A 13159-nucleotide genomic window follows, 5' to 3' on the forward strand; every position below is an offset into this window, starting at 1 on the left:
GGACACAGAGGTCGTGACCTGTATGTAGGGGACGAGGTCACCTTCACCCGGCACAAGTGTGCCAAAGGACCCTACGCCCTCCATGTGCATCGCCTGACGGAGGAGGAGCTGCGGTGTGAGGAGGAGCAGGAGGACCCGGACGGGTCTGAAACTGAAACCAACCAACAAGAAAGAGCAGGAGGACGCCGTCGTTGAAGTACGGTAGAGAGAGACTGTATAAAGTTGCCCGTCGGGGTACAGTGAACTGTTGCTGATTTAAATATGTCCCCGTTGGGACAAGAGTGAACTGTTAAACCGTGTGTCCCTATTCCCATTACCTGGCCGAGGACTGAGAGCGGCCATACCTCCCCTTGTATATAGTTGCGCTTCCTAAGGCGCCCCCTACCGGTTTTATAGGAAACCATTTTCTTTAAGAGACTGTCGCGCTTTTCCCGGTCACAAGTTGCACCGTGGCCGGAGGAGCAAGAGTGTTTACAAGAATGTTATTTATGAAAAGTTTTATATGGAAAAGTTTATGCTGATATATATATGATGTTTTATATGTTTATATGTTGATGTTTATGAAAAATAATTGTATGTTTTGGATGTTTTTATCTTTGACAGCCCGAGGACGTGCTGTGATTTACCAGGGGGGAATGTAGCACCCTGAGGATTCGGCTGCTACAGGGGTATTACACCTCAAGCCAGAGGTGTGGTATTCCACTCCCGGGTAAGGATGGAGTGTGGAACTGAACTCAGTAGGCTGCATGCACTACATACATCCCATTTCCGGGGGACAGATCAATGGTACTCCCACTAGAGAAATGTGCAGGTACGACAGCGTCTGTCCCTGGCTGGAGTGGGAGGGGGGTGGAGCATCCCAGTAGTGTAGGGGCAGATAGGGGGAGCAGTCTGGGTAATGCTAGGAGCTCATTGGGTGCTGGTCACCTGAGCTCACACATAGAGGGAGTATATAAGGTGGGAACCATCTTAGATCAGGGTCAGTCAGTCTGTCAGTCTTTTGTAGAGTGAGTCAGAGGAAGAGAGCAGAGGAGAAGAGCAGCTCCAAGGCCCAGAGAGAGAGAGGAGAAAGAAGGACCCAGAGGGGGAGAAGAGAGAACTCCAAGAACCCAAGATTAGATCAGCGGGTGAAGAGTTGGCACAAGGGTACCGGATCCCAAGCTGGTGGAGGGCACTAATCCTCAGCCAGAGACCGGAGGTCGTGGGCAGGATCTGCCACGACCACCCACTAAATCCACCCAGAAGGCAGACCAGGAATAGGGTCAGGGAACCCAGAGACAAGGGTTTACCAACAAGAGGCCCGAGGGAGCCGGACTTAGGTGGATCCCTGGTGGGGAAGGCCAGAGAGAAGGAACGTCAGAAAGGGAGCTCAGGATCACGCTCCAGAATTACTTGGGAGTTGGCCGAGTCCAGGACCTGGTGGACGCAGCACGGCTCGGGCGGTCACTCAAGGCCGGAGTGACCAGAACAACAGCAGTAAGTAAAGACCCTGAACTGCACAGCCCGACTCTGAGTCTCATTACCATCCTCACTGCACCTCCACAACCACCATCCTCTACACCTGACCCCCTGAGGCTATACCCCTCCCGTTGGGGGTTATACTACCTGAGCTGCACACACACCACCAGCCTCAGCGGACCCTGCTGCAGCGGCGGCCGTAGTGACCGCAAATCAACGGGTGGTGTAGTCGACACTAAAGAACATCCAGCAACATCTGTAGGACTGCCACACACTGAGCTTGACACCCTGGGCACGGACCGGGTCACCGCCACTCGGAGACTACAACCCCCATCTGATCCGGCTCCGGGTATCCCCCAAACAACACTGGCCCAGGGGGCGCGTCAGGGGTGCTGGGAGAGAGCAATGACGGGGTGCTGGGACAGAGCAATGACGGGGATGCTGGGACAGAGCAATGACGGGGATGCTGGGACAGAGCAATGACGGGATGCTGGGACAGAGCAATGACAGGGATGCTGGGACAGAGCAATGACAGGGATGCTGGGAGAGAGCAATGACAGGGATGCTGGGAGAGAGCAATGACAGGGGGGCTGGGACAGAGCAATGACAGGGATGCTGGGACAGAGCAATGACAGGGATGCTGGGACAGAGCAATGATGAGGGTGCAGGGACAGAGCAATGACGGGGCTGCTGGGACAGAGCAATGACGGGGATGCTGGGACAGAGCAATGACGGGGATGCTGGGACAGAGCAATGACGGGGATGCAGGGACAGAGCAATGAAGGGGATGCTGGGACAGAGCAATGACGGGGATGCTGGGACAGAGCAATGACGGGGATGCTGGGACAGAGCAATGACGGGGCTGCTGGGACAGAGCAATGACGGGGCTGCTGGGACAGAGCAATGACGAGGGTGCAGGGACAGAGCAATGACGGGGATGCTGGGACAGAGCAATGACGGGGATGCTGGGACAGAGCAATGACGGGGATGCTGGGACAGAGTAATGACGGGGATGCTGGGACAGAGCAATGACGGGGATGCTGGGACAGAGCAATGACGGGGATGCTGGGACAGAGCAATGACAGGGATGCTGAGACAGAGCAATGATGAGGGTGCAGGGACAGAGCAATGACGGGGATGCTGGGAGAGAGCAATGACGGGGATGCTGGGACAGAGCAATGACGGGGATGCTGGGACAGAGCAATGACGAGGGTGCAGGGACAGAGCAATGACGGGGATGCTGGGACAGAGCAATGACGGGGATGCTGGGACAGAGCAATGATGAGGGTGCAGGGACAGAGCAATGATGGGGATGCTGGGACAGAGCAATGACGGGGATGCTGGGACAGAGCAATGATGAGGGTGCAGGGACAGAGCAATGACGGGGATGCTGGGAGAGAGCAATGACAGGGGGGCTGGGACAGAGCAATGATGGGGGTGCTGGGAGAGAGCAATGACGGGGATGCTGGGAGAGAGCAATGACAGGGGGGCTGGGACAGAGCAATGATGGGGATGCTGGGAGAGAGCAATGACAGGGGGTGCTGGGACAGAGCAATGATGAGGGTGCAGGGACAGAGCAATGACGGGGATGCTGGGAGAGAGCAATGACAGGGGGGCTGGGACAGAGCAATGACGGGGGTGCTGGGAGAGAGCAATGACGGGGATGCTGGGACAGAGCAATGACAGGGATGGTGGGACAGAGCAATGACGGGGATGCTGGGACAGAGCAATGACGGGGATGCTGGGACAGAGCAATGACGGGGATGCTGGGAAAGAGCAATGATGAGGGTGCAGGGACAGAGCAATGACGGGGATGCTGGGAGAGAGCAATGACAGGGGGGCTGGGACAGAGCAATGATGGGGATGCTGGGAGAGAGCAATGACAGGGATGCTGGGAGAGAGCAATGACAGGGATGCTGGGACAGAGCAATGACGAGGGTGCAGGGACAGAGCAATGACGGGGATGCTGGGAGAGAGCAATGACGGGGATGCTGGGAGAGAGCAATGACGGGGATGCTGGGACAGAGCAATGACGAGGGTGCAGGGACAGAGCAATGACAGGGATGCTGGGAGAGAGCAATGACGGGGATGCTGGGACAGAGCAATGACGAGGGTGCAGGGACAGAGCAATGACAGGGATGCTGGGAGAGAGCAATGACGGGGATGCTGGGAGAGAGCAATGACGGGGATGCTGGGACAGACCAATGACGAGGGTGCAGGGACAGAGCAATGACGGGGATGCTGGGAGAGAGCAATGACGGGGATGCTGGGACAGAGCAATGATGGGGATGCTGGGAGAGAGCAATGACAGGGATGCTGGGAGAGAGCAATGACAGGGGGGCTGGGAGAGAGCAATGATGAGGATGCTGGGAGAGAGCAATGACAGGGATGCTGGGAGAGAGCAATGACAGGGGGGCTGGGAGAGAGCTATAATGGGGGTGCTGGGAGAGAGCAATGACAGGGGGGCTGGGAGAGAGCAATGATGGGGATGCTGGGAGAGAGCAATGATGGAGGTGCTGGGACAGAGCAATGATGGAGGTGGTGGGAGAGAGCAATTATGGGGGTTTCACTTTGCTTGTACTGCAAAGCCTTGTATATTTTCTGTGTGCACATAGCCTTACAGTTAATTGGGGAGAGTCACAGAGACTGAATCATTTATATTATTGGCCGGTGGAGATTACAGTTTATGGGGGGCACAGTGCTGCTTATCACTTTATATTTTGATTACTAAGTGGCTAATAGTATATTAATGGTGGGGTACATATCTGTAGTCAGGGGCGAAGTGCGGGTGAAACGCATGTATATATACAATATATGTGACCTTGTTATTTTCTAGGCTGGAGATCATCGTGACAAGATGAGTCGTGGCTGGGAGATGTCGACATGAAGGTTTGACCAGATGGAGAAGAAGCAGCAGAAACTGACTCTGATCCGATGAGACGTTAGCGGTAAGTTCCTGGATGTAAATATTATTCTGTATCTACACTGTGTGACTTGGAGTGATAATGTTATCTGTAAAATCACTTAGGCCACATTCTCACATTTGTGTGAAATGTCCGTGTGCTGCCAGATTCTTTTATCGGATGGTCCACGAACTCGTACAGTTTTATAGATCCATTCACACATCCATGAAAATCACGGATCTGAGAATGAGATCTGTGAGGGTCAGAGAATGTCCTGTTCTAATTTGAGGATTAGAATAGAACATGCTCAATGAGTCTGTAAAACAAGGCAGCACACCGACACTGCACACCGATGCAGGAATGTAGCCTTATTATGTATAGCACAGTCCCTTAGTATATAGTATACTCACTTATTATGTATAGCGCCATCCTTATTATATAGTTTCATCTTTTATTATGTATAACACCCTCCCTTATTACGTACCATCCTCTCGTTATATATGGTGCCGTCTCTTATTATATAGACAGCGCTGTCCCTTATATAGCGTATTCTTGTTATTTTTATCAGTCACAGCGCCCTCTTTTATTGCATAGTCGTCTCTTGTTTGATATAAAATGACTGCTGATGAAGCACTCGGGACCAGAAGACCAGTCCATCAGCTCCTCCATCAGAAAAGAAGCTTTCCCATTCTCAATCAGCCGTCATTGCATTATATACAGTGGGTACGGAAAGTATTCAGACCCCTTTAAATTTTTCACTCTTTGTTTCATTGCAGCCATTTGGTAAATTCTAAAAAGTTCATTTTTTTTCTCATTAAAGTCCACTCTGCACCCCATCTTGACTGAAAAAAAAACAGAAATGTAGAAATTTTTGCAAATGTATTAAAAAAGAAACACTGAAATATCACATGATCATAAGTATTCAGACCCTTTGCTCAGACACTCATATTTAAGTCACATGCTGTCCATTTCCTTGTGATCCTCCTTGAGATGGTTCTATTCCTTCATTGGAGTCCAGCTGTGTTTAATTAAACGGATAGGACTTGATTTGGAAAGGCACACACCTGTCTATATAAGACCTCACAGCTCACAGTGCATGTCAGACCAAATGAGAATCATGAGCTCAAAGGAACTGCCAAAGGAGCTCAGAGACAGAATTGTGGGAAGGCACAGATCTGGCCAAGGATACAAAAGAATTTCTGCATTACTCAAGGTTCCTAAGAGCACAATGGCCTCCATAATCTTTAAATGGAAGAAGTTTGGGACCACCAGAAGTCTTCCTAGACCTGGCTGTCCAGCCAAACTGAGCAATCGTGGGAGAAGAGCCTTGGTGAGAGAGGTAAAGAAGATCACTGTGGCTGTGCTCCAGAGATGCAGTAGGGAGATGGGAGAAAGTTCCACAAAGTCAACTATCACTGCAGCCCTCCGCCAGTCGGGCCTTTATGGCAGAGTGGCCCGAAGGAAGCCTCTCCTCAGTGCAAGACATATGAAAGCCCGCATAGAGTTTGCTCAAAAACACATGAAGGACTCCCAGACTATGAGAAATTAGATTCTCTGGTCTGATGAGACGAATATAGAACTTTTTGGTGATAATTCTAAGAGGTATGTGTGGAGAAAACCAGGCACTGCTCATCACCTGCCCAATACAATCCCAACAGTGAAACATGGTGGTGGCAGCATCATGCTATGGGGGTGTTTTTCAGCTGCAGGGACAGGACAACTGTTTGCAATTGAAGGAAACATGAATGCGGCCAAGTACAGAGATATCCTGGATGAAAAGCTCTTCCAGAGTGCTCTGGACCTCAAACTTGGCCAAAGGTTCACCTTCCAACAAGACAATAACCCTAAGCACACAGATAAAATAACAAAGGAGTGACTTCAGAACAACTCTGTGACCATTCTTGACTGGCCCTGCCAGAGCCCTGACCTAAACCCAATTGAGCATCTCTGGAGAGACCTGAAAATGGCTGTCCACCAACGTTCACCATCCAACCTGACTGAACTATAGAGGATCTGCAAGGAAGAATGGCAGCGGGTCCCCAAATCCAGGTGTGAAAAACTTGTTGCATCATTCCCAAGAAGACTCATAGCTGTACTAGCTCAAAAGGGTGCTTCTACTCAATACCAAGCAAAGGCTCTGAATACTTATGACCATGTGATATTTCAGTTTTTCTTTTTTAATAAATTTGCAAAAATTTCTACATTTCTGTTTTTTTTTCAGTCAAGATGGGGTGCAGAGTGGACTTTAATGAGAAAAAATTAACTTTTTAGAATTTACCAAATGGCTGCAATGAAACAGAGTGAAAAATTTAAAGGGGTCTGAATACTTTCTGTACCCACTGTATATATCAACATATATGCCGTGGTCATATAATGGATCCATATATGAATCTTTATTACAAGACCAGTGCAAAACACAAGAGAAACCAAGTTGCAAAGAGAATAAATGTGCTACTACAAGTAGGAGCTAAGAGTACTGCAAAAAATGAGCAGGTTTGGAATGTCCTGTAATGACCAGCAACATGTAGAACATCCAAATGTATTGGAGTCTTTTAAAATATATAGGTGGAAAATATTTCTTCTTTTGCTGGAAACAATGTAGTAAGTGTCATTCTATCGCCAAAACTGATTATTTTTTTCCATCCTGTTAAATGTTTCTCCAACCATCTAAATACCGTATTTATGACTTATTATACAGGGCCAACTTAAGCACATATGGTACTTAGTCCAATCCTATTATTTCACTTGGGTAACATGCTAGTAACCCATTGAGGTTATGTGTATATATATATATATCAATCTATTCCTCTCCTTCTGCTCTATAACATCATGACGGTCGTAAATCAATATTATATAGCAGTAGAAAAAAGGAAATTAGAAAAAAGGAAATTGTCCAGCTTCATCCAAGATAAAAAGTAGATTTATTTCATCCTAGCTAAAATCTATAATCTAGTGTAACAAAAAAAATATAAAATACTAACACGTTTCGAATGTAGCGTGCGTCCTTAGGCTTGGTTAAATAGCACTTTTGTGCATTGAAAACACACCATGGATGCACATGAATGATAATTAGTTCAAATACATGTAACAGGCATGGGCGAATTTGATATATACAGTGTGTGCAGAATTATTAGGCAAGTTGTATTTTAGAGGATTATTTTTATTATTGATCAACAACTATGTTCTCAATCAACCCAAAAGACTCATAAATATCCAAGCTTAATATTTTTGGAAGTTGGAGTGTTTTTTTTTTAGATTTGGCTATCTTAGGAGGATATCTGTTTGTGCAGGTAACTATTAATGTGCCGAATTATTAAGCAACTTAATAAAAAACAAATATAATCCCATCTCACTTGTTTATTTTCACCAGGTAAACCAATATCAGTGCATAAAATTTACAAATAAACATTTCTGACATGCAAAAACAAAAACCCAAAAAATTAGTGATCAATATAGCCACCTTTCTTTATGATGACACTCAACAGCCTTCCATCCATAGATTCTGTCAGTTGCTTGATCTGTTTTCGATCAACATTGGTTGCAACAGCCACCACAGCCTCCCAGACACTGTTCCGAGAGGTGTACTGTTTTCCCTCCCTGTAGATCTCACATTTTATGATGGACCACAGGTTCTCTATGGGGTTCAGATCAGGTGAACAAGGGGGCCATGTCATTATTTTTTCTTCTTTTAGAAGATACAGCATTGTCCTGCATGAAAATCATGTTTTTCTTGAACGATACCGACTTCCTCCTGTACCACTGCTTGAAAAAGTTGTCTTCCAGAAACTGGCAGTAGGTCTGGGAGTTGAGCTTCGCTCCATCCTCAACAAGAAAAGTTCATCTTTGATGATACCAGCCCATACCAGTACCCCACCTCCACCTTGCTGGCGTCTGAGTCAGAGTGGAGCTCTCTGCCCTTTACTGATCCAGCCTCTGGCCCATCCATCTGGCCCATCAAGAGTCACTCTCATTTCATCAGTCCATAAAAACTTTGAAAAATCAGTCTTAAGATATTTCTTGGCCCATTCTTTACGTTTTGTCTTATGTTTCTTGTTCAAAGGTGGTCGTTTTTCAGCCTTCCTTACCTTGGCCATGTCCCTGAGTATCGCACACCTTGTGCTTTTTGATATTCCAGTAACATTGCAGCTCTGAAATATGGCAAAACTGGTGGCGAATGGCATCTTGGCAGCTTCACGCTTGATTTTCCTCAATTCATGGGCAGTTATTTTGTGCCTTTTTTGGCCAACACGCTTCTTGCGACCCTGTTGGCTATTTGCCATGAAACGCTTGATTGTTCGGTGATCACGCTTCAAGAGTTTGGAAATTTCAAGACTGCTGCATCCCTCTGCAAGACATCTCACAATTTTGGCCTTTTCAGAGCCCGTCAAATCTCTCTTCTGACCCATTTTGCCAAAGGAAAGGAAGTTGCCTAATAATTAAGCACACCTTATATAGGGTGTTGATGTCATTAGTCAACACCCCTCCTCATTACAGAGATGCACATCACCAGATTTACTTAGTTGGTAGTTGGCTCTCAAGCCTATGCAGCTTGGAGTAGGACGACATGTATAAAAGTATCATGTGATCAAAATACTCATTTGTCTAATAATTCTGCACGCGGTGTATATAAAAAAAGGCTCTGATTGCTTATAAATAGAGACATGGAGAAAGGCGAGAAAAAAACACAGAACAAGGGGACTCATAATCATTGTTATAAATTATCATCTTTAAGATGTGTATTATAGAGATATGCGGTATTGCAATAAGTGAAAATTCACACATTTGATTGAATGTTTGATTTTCATATTATATGTCAATAATATGGTATAACGAAATAGTATGCACATATAAAATATATAATTGTTCTAGACTTTTTGCTCACCCTTCTCTGTGTCCCAATCTACAAGCAGTCAGACATTTTTTTTAATATATCTTGTATTCCCAGCCCGTTACATCTATTTTTACTAATTATCATTCACGTGTGTCCAGGGTATGTTTTATATGGACAGGAGAGCTATGTAACTAAACGTATAGAACCATTATGGCTATATCTGGATTAACCCCGTAAGGATTGAGCCACTTTGTATGTTAATGACCGGGCCTCAGTTTTAAATTCTGACCAGTGTCACTTTATGGGGTAATAATTCTGGAACACTTCAACGGATCCCACTGATTTGGAAACTGTTTTTTGATGACACATTGTATTTCAGGTTAGTGGTAAATTTTGGTCGATATCATTAGCGTTTATGAAAATATCAAAAATTTGACAAAAGATTAGAAAATTTTGCAATTTTCAAACTTTTAATTTTTTTGCGCTTAAATCAGATAGTTATTAGTGTTGAGCGAGTATGTTCTACTAACCCTTTCGCCGTGTATACTCGGGCGAGCACCGAGTATTTACAGCTGCTCGGTGATATGGTTGAATCGCTCCCGTGTGCATGATTTGCGACGGTTTGACAGCTTTATTACATGTGAGGAATGTCTATTTCTTACACATTACTCACATGTATTAAAGCTGTCAAACTGTCGCAAATCATGTACACGGGAGTGATTCAACCACATCTCCGAGCAGCTATAAATACTCGGAGCTCGGCCCGAGCATACTCGGAACAGAACATACTCGCTCATCACTAATAGTTATATCACACAAAATAGTTAATAAATAACATTTCCCACATGTCTACTTTACATCTGCATCATTTTTTAAACAATTTTTTTTGTTAGGAAGTTAGAGGGGTTAAAATGTTATCATTTATCTTTTTTTTTTTTGTTAGAGACCACATCACATTTCAAATAACTGAGAGGCCTTTATGACAGAAAACACCCCAAAGTGACACCATTTTAAAAACTGCACCCCTCAAAGTGCTCAAAACCACATTCAAAAAGTTTATTAACCCTCCAGAAATCACGAGGTAAAAAATGAAAATTTTAATTTTCCTTCAAAAATGTTGGTTTAGCCCCAAATTGTTCATTTTCACAATGATAACAGGAGAAAATGGACTGTACAATTTGCTGTGCAATTTCTCCTGAGTACACAGATACCCCATATGTGGTGGAAAACTACTGTTTGGGCGCACAGCAGGACTCTGAAGGGAAGAAACACCATTTGACTTTTGAAACGCAAAATTGTCTGGAATAGATTGCGGAAGTCATGTTGACAGTGGAAACCCCCACAAGTGACCCCATTTTGGAAACTACCTCCCTAGAGGATTTTATCTAGAGTTGTTGTGAGCATCTGGAACCAATAGCTGCATCACAGAATTTTAAAATGTTGGACTGTGAAATTAAAAAGTACGTGTTTTTTTTTCCCCAAAAATGTTATTTTAACCACAATTTTTTCATTTTCACAAGGGAAACAGAACAGGAGAAAACGGACATCAATTTGTTGTGCAATTTCTCCTGAGTATATAGGGATATCCCATATGTGGTCAGAAACTCTTGTTTGGGCACATGACAGGGTTCGGAAGGGAAGGCGCACTTTTTGATTTTTGGAGTGCAAAATTGTCTGGAATAGATTGCGGATGCCATGTTGCATTTGGAGAGCCGCCGAGGTTCTAAAACAGCAGAATCCCCCTCAGCTGACTCCATTTTGTAAACTACACTTCTCCAAGAATTCCTCCAGGGGTTTAATGAGCATTTTAAATTCACAGGAATTACACAAAATTGTATAACATTGGGCTGTGCAAATGAAAAATTACCTTTTTTCAACTATAGTGTTGCTTTAGCCCCAAGTTTTTAATCTTCAAAAGGGATAATAGGAGAAAATGGATAACAAAATTTGTTACGCAATTTCTCTAGAGTACAGGAATACCCCATATGTGGTCAAAAACTACTTTTTAGACACAGTGCAAAGCTGAGAAGGGAAGACGCACCATATCGGACAGCAGATTTGCCTGGAATGCTTTGTGGGTGTCATGTCACATTGGCAGAGCCTTTGAGGTGTCAGGACAGCAGAACCCTCCATAAATTACCCCATTTTACAAACTACACCTTAAATCATCTAGTGGTGCAGTGAGCATACTGACACCATATGCATTTCACAAAATGTTATACCATTGTGCGGTTATGAAAAATGAATTACATATTTACCAATAAAATGTTGTTTTAGCCCGAGATTTTACATTTTCAGAAAGGGAAATAGGTAAAAAAGACCACATAATTTGTTAGACAATTTCTCTTCAACGTGGCAATACAGTACTGTTGGCCAAACAGCAAGACTCGGGAGGGAAGGAGCACTATTTGACTTTTGGAGCGCAGATATTCCTAGAATAGTTTGTAGACTCCATTGGCATGAGCCCCCAAGTGCCATAAGAGCACAAATCTCCTTCAATTGACCCCAAACTGGAAATGACACCCCTTGGGAATTCATCTATGGGTGTAGTGATGATTTTGACTCTATGAGTGTTTTACCAGAATCAAGCAGCAATGGACGTTGCAGAGTGAAAATGCAAATATGCCATTGTAGTGCCGTATATTGTAATGCCCAATACATTGTGCCTAGCTCGTGTATCTGGAGACACCCATGCCGTGAATTACATGGGCTTTCGCTACAGTAATGCGAAACATGTGGATGCTAACTGCGATTTAGGCACACTGTGGGGTTCAGGAGGAGGAGCATATGGATATGGGAGCGTAGACTTCACTGGATTTTTTTTTGGTGGGAGCCATATAAATTTTCCACAGAGTTTCTGCTACCAGTAATATGTACACTCTCTATATTTCTGTTAACAGATGGCAGACCTGAGTGGGGACAGATTTTTATGGGTGAGAAGCTTTTATTGGTTCACTTTTATCCTTTGCTCTAGGCTGACCACTTAGATAGGGATTTCCACCTAAATCTACAAAATACATGATTCGGATATAACCCCGGAGGGATCCTTTCACTAATAAGGCAGTAGAGTTACTCTGTACTCTGTGGCTTCTGTTTGGTGGTATCCAGCTTTTAAGAGGTGCATAAAACTGTGGTTGACAATACTTTTATGCACGTCTAAAAAGACGAACACCGCCAGATCACAGGCCAGACATAGTGTCACCATCTGCTTCGAAGAAAATGTTCCACCTGGGGTTCTGTCTAAAATGTATTTCAGAGATTTACACGGAAACTACAAAGTAAGCACTCAGTGTAGAGAGCAGAGTAAATGTGAACCGAGCCTTACTGGGATCTTTGGGAGGCAAAATGAACAAATCAACAACAGGTGAAGGATTTGCTATATTAATGTTTTTACGCTGTTCCTCGTGTGGTGATTAAACGACTTTATTCATCATGTTGGTACGATTACAGCGATACCAGATTTATATCTTTGTTTAGGTTTTTCTCCTATCACACACTAAAAAACCCTATAATTTGTTTTAGATTTCGGCCGACGGAGCCATGTGAGGGCTTGTTTTTTTGCGAGATGAGTAGGAGTTTTAATTAGTACCATTTTTGGGCACATATTTTTTTTATCGTCGTTCTTCGGGTCAGTACGATTACAGCAATACCACATTTATATAACTTTTTATGTTTTATTGCTTCTGCACAATAAAAACAATCTTATACAAAAAAATATTGTTTTTGCATCGCTTTATTCTGAGAGCTGTAACTTTTTTTTATTTCTTTGCTGATGAAGCTGTATGAGGGCTTGTTTTTTTGCGGGACCAGATAACGTTTTCAGCAATACCATTTTTATTTACATTCGTCTTTATAGCATTTTATTCCACTTTTTTTTTCTGGCGGTATGATAAAAAAAAACAGTTAATTGACACGTTTTCTATTTATTTATTTTTACGGTGTTCACTATAGGGATTAAATAGTGTGA

The sequence above is a fragment of the Phyllobates terribilis genome, unplaced genomic scaffold, assembly GCF_046119375.1.
Source record: "Phyllobates terribilis strain yellow unplaced genomic scaffold, ASM4611937v1 Scaffold_5__5_contigs__length_657084704, whole genome shotgun sequence".
NCBI classification, from domain to species: domain Eukaryota; kingdom Metazoa; phylum Chordata; class Amphibia; order Anura; family Dendrobatidae; genus Phyllobates; species Phyllobates terribilis.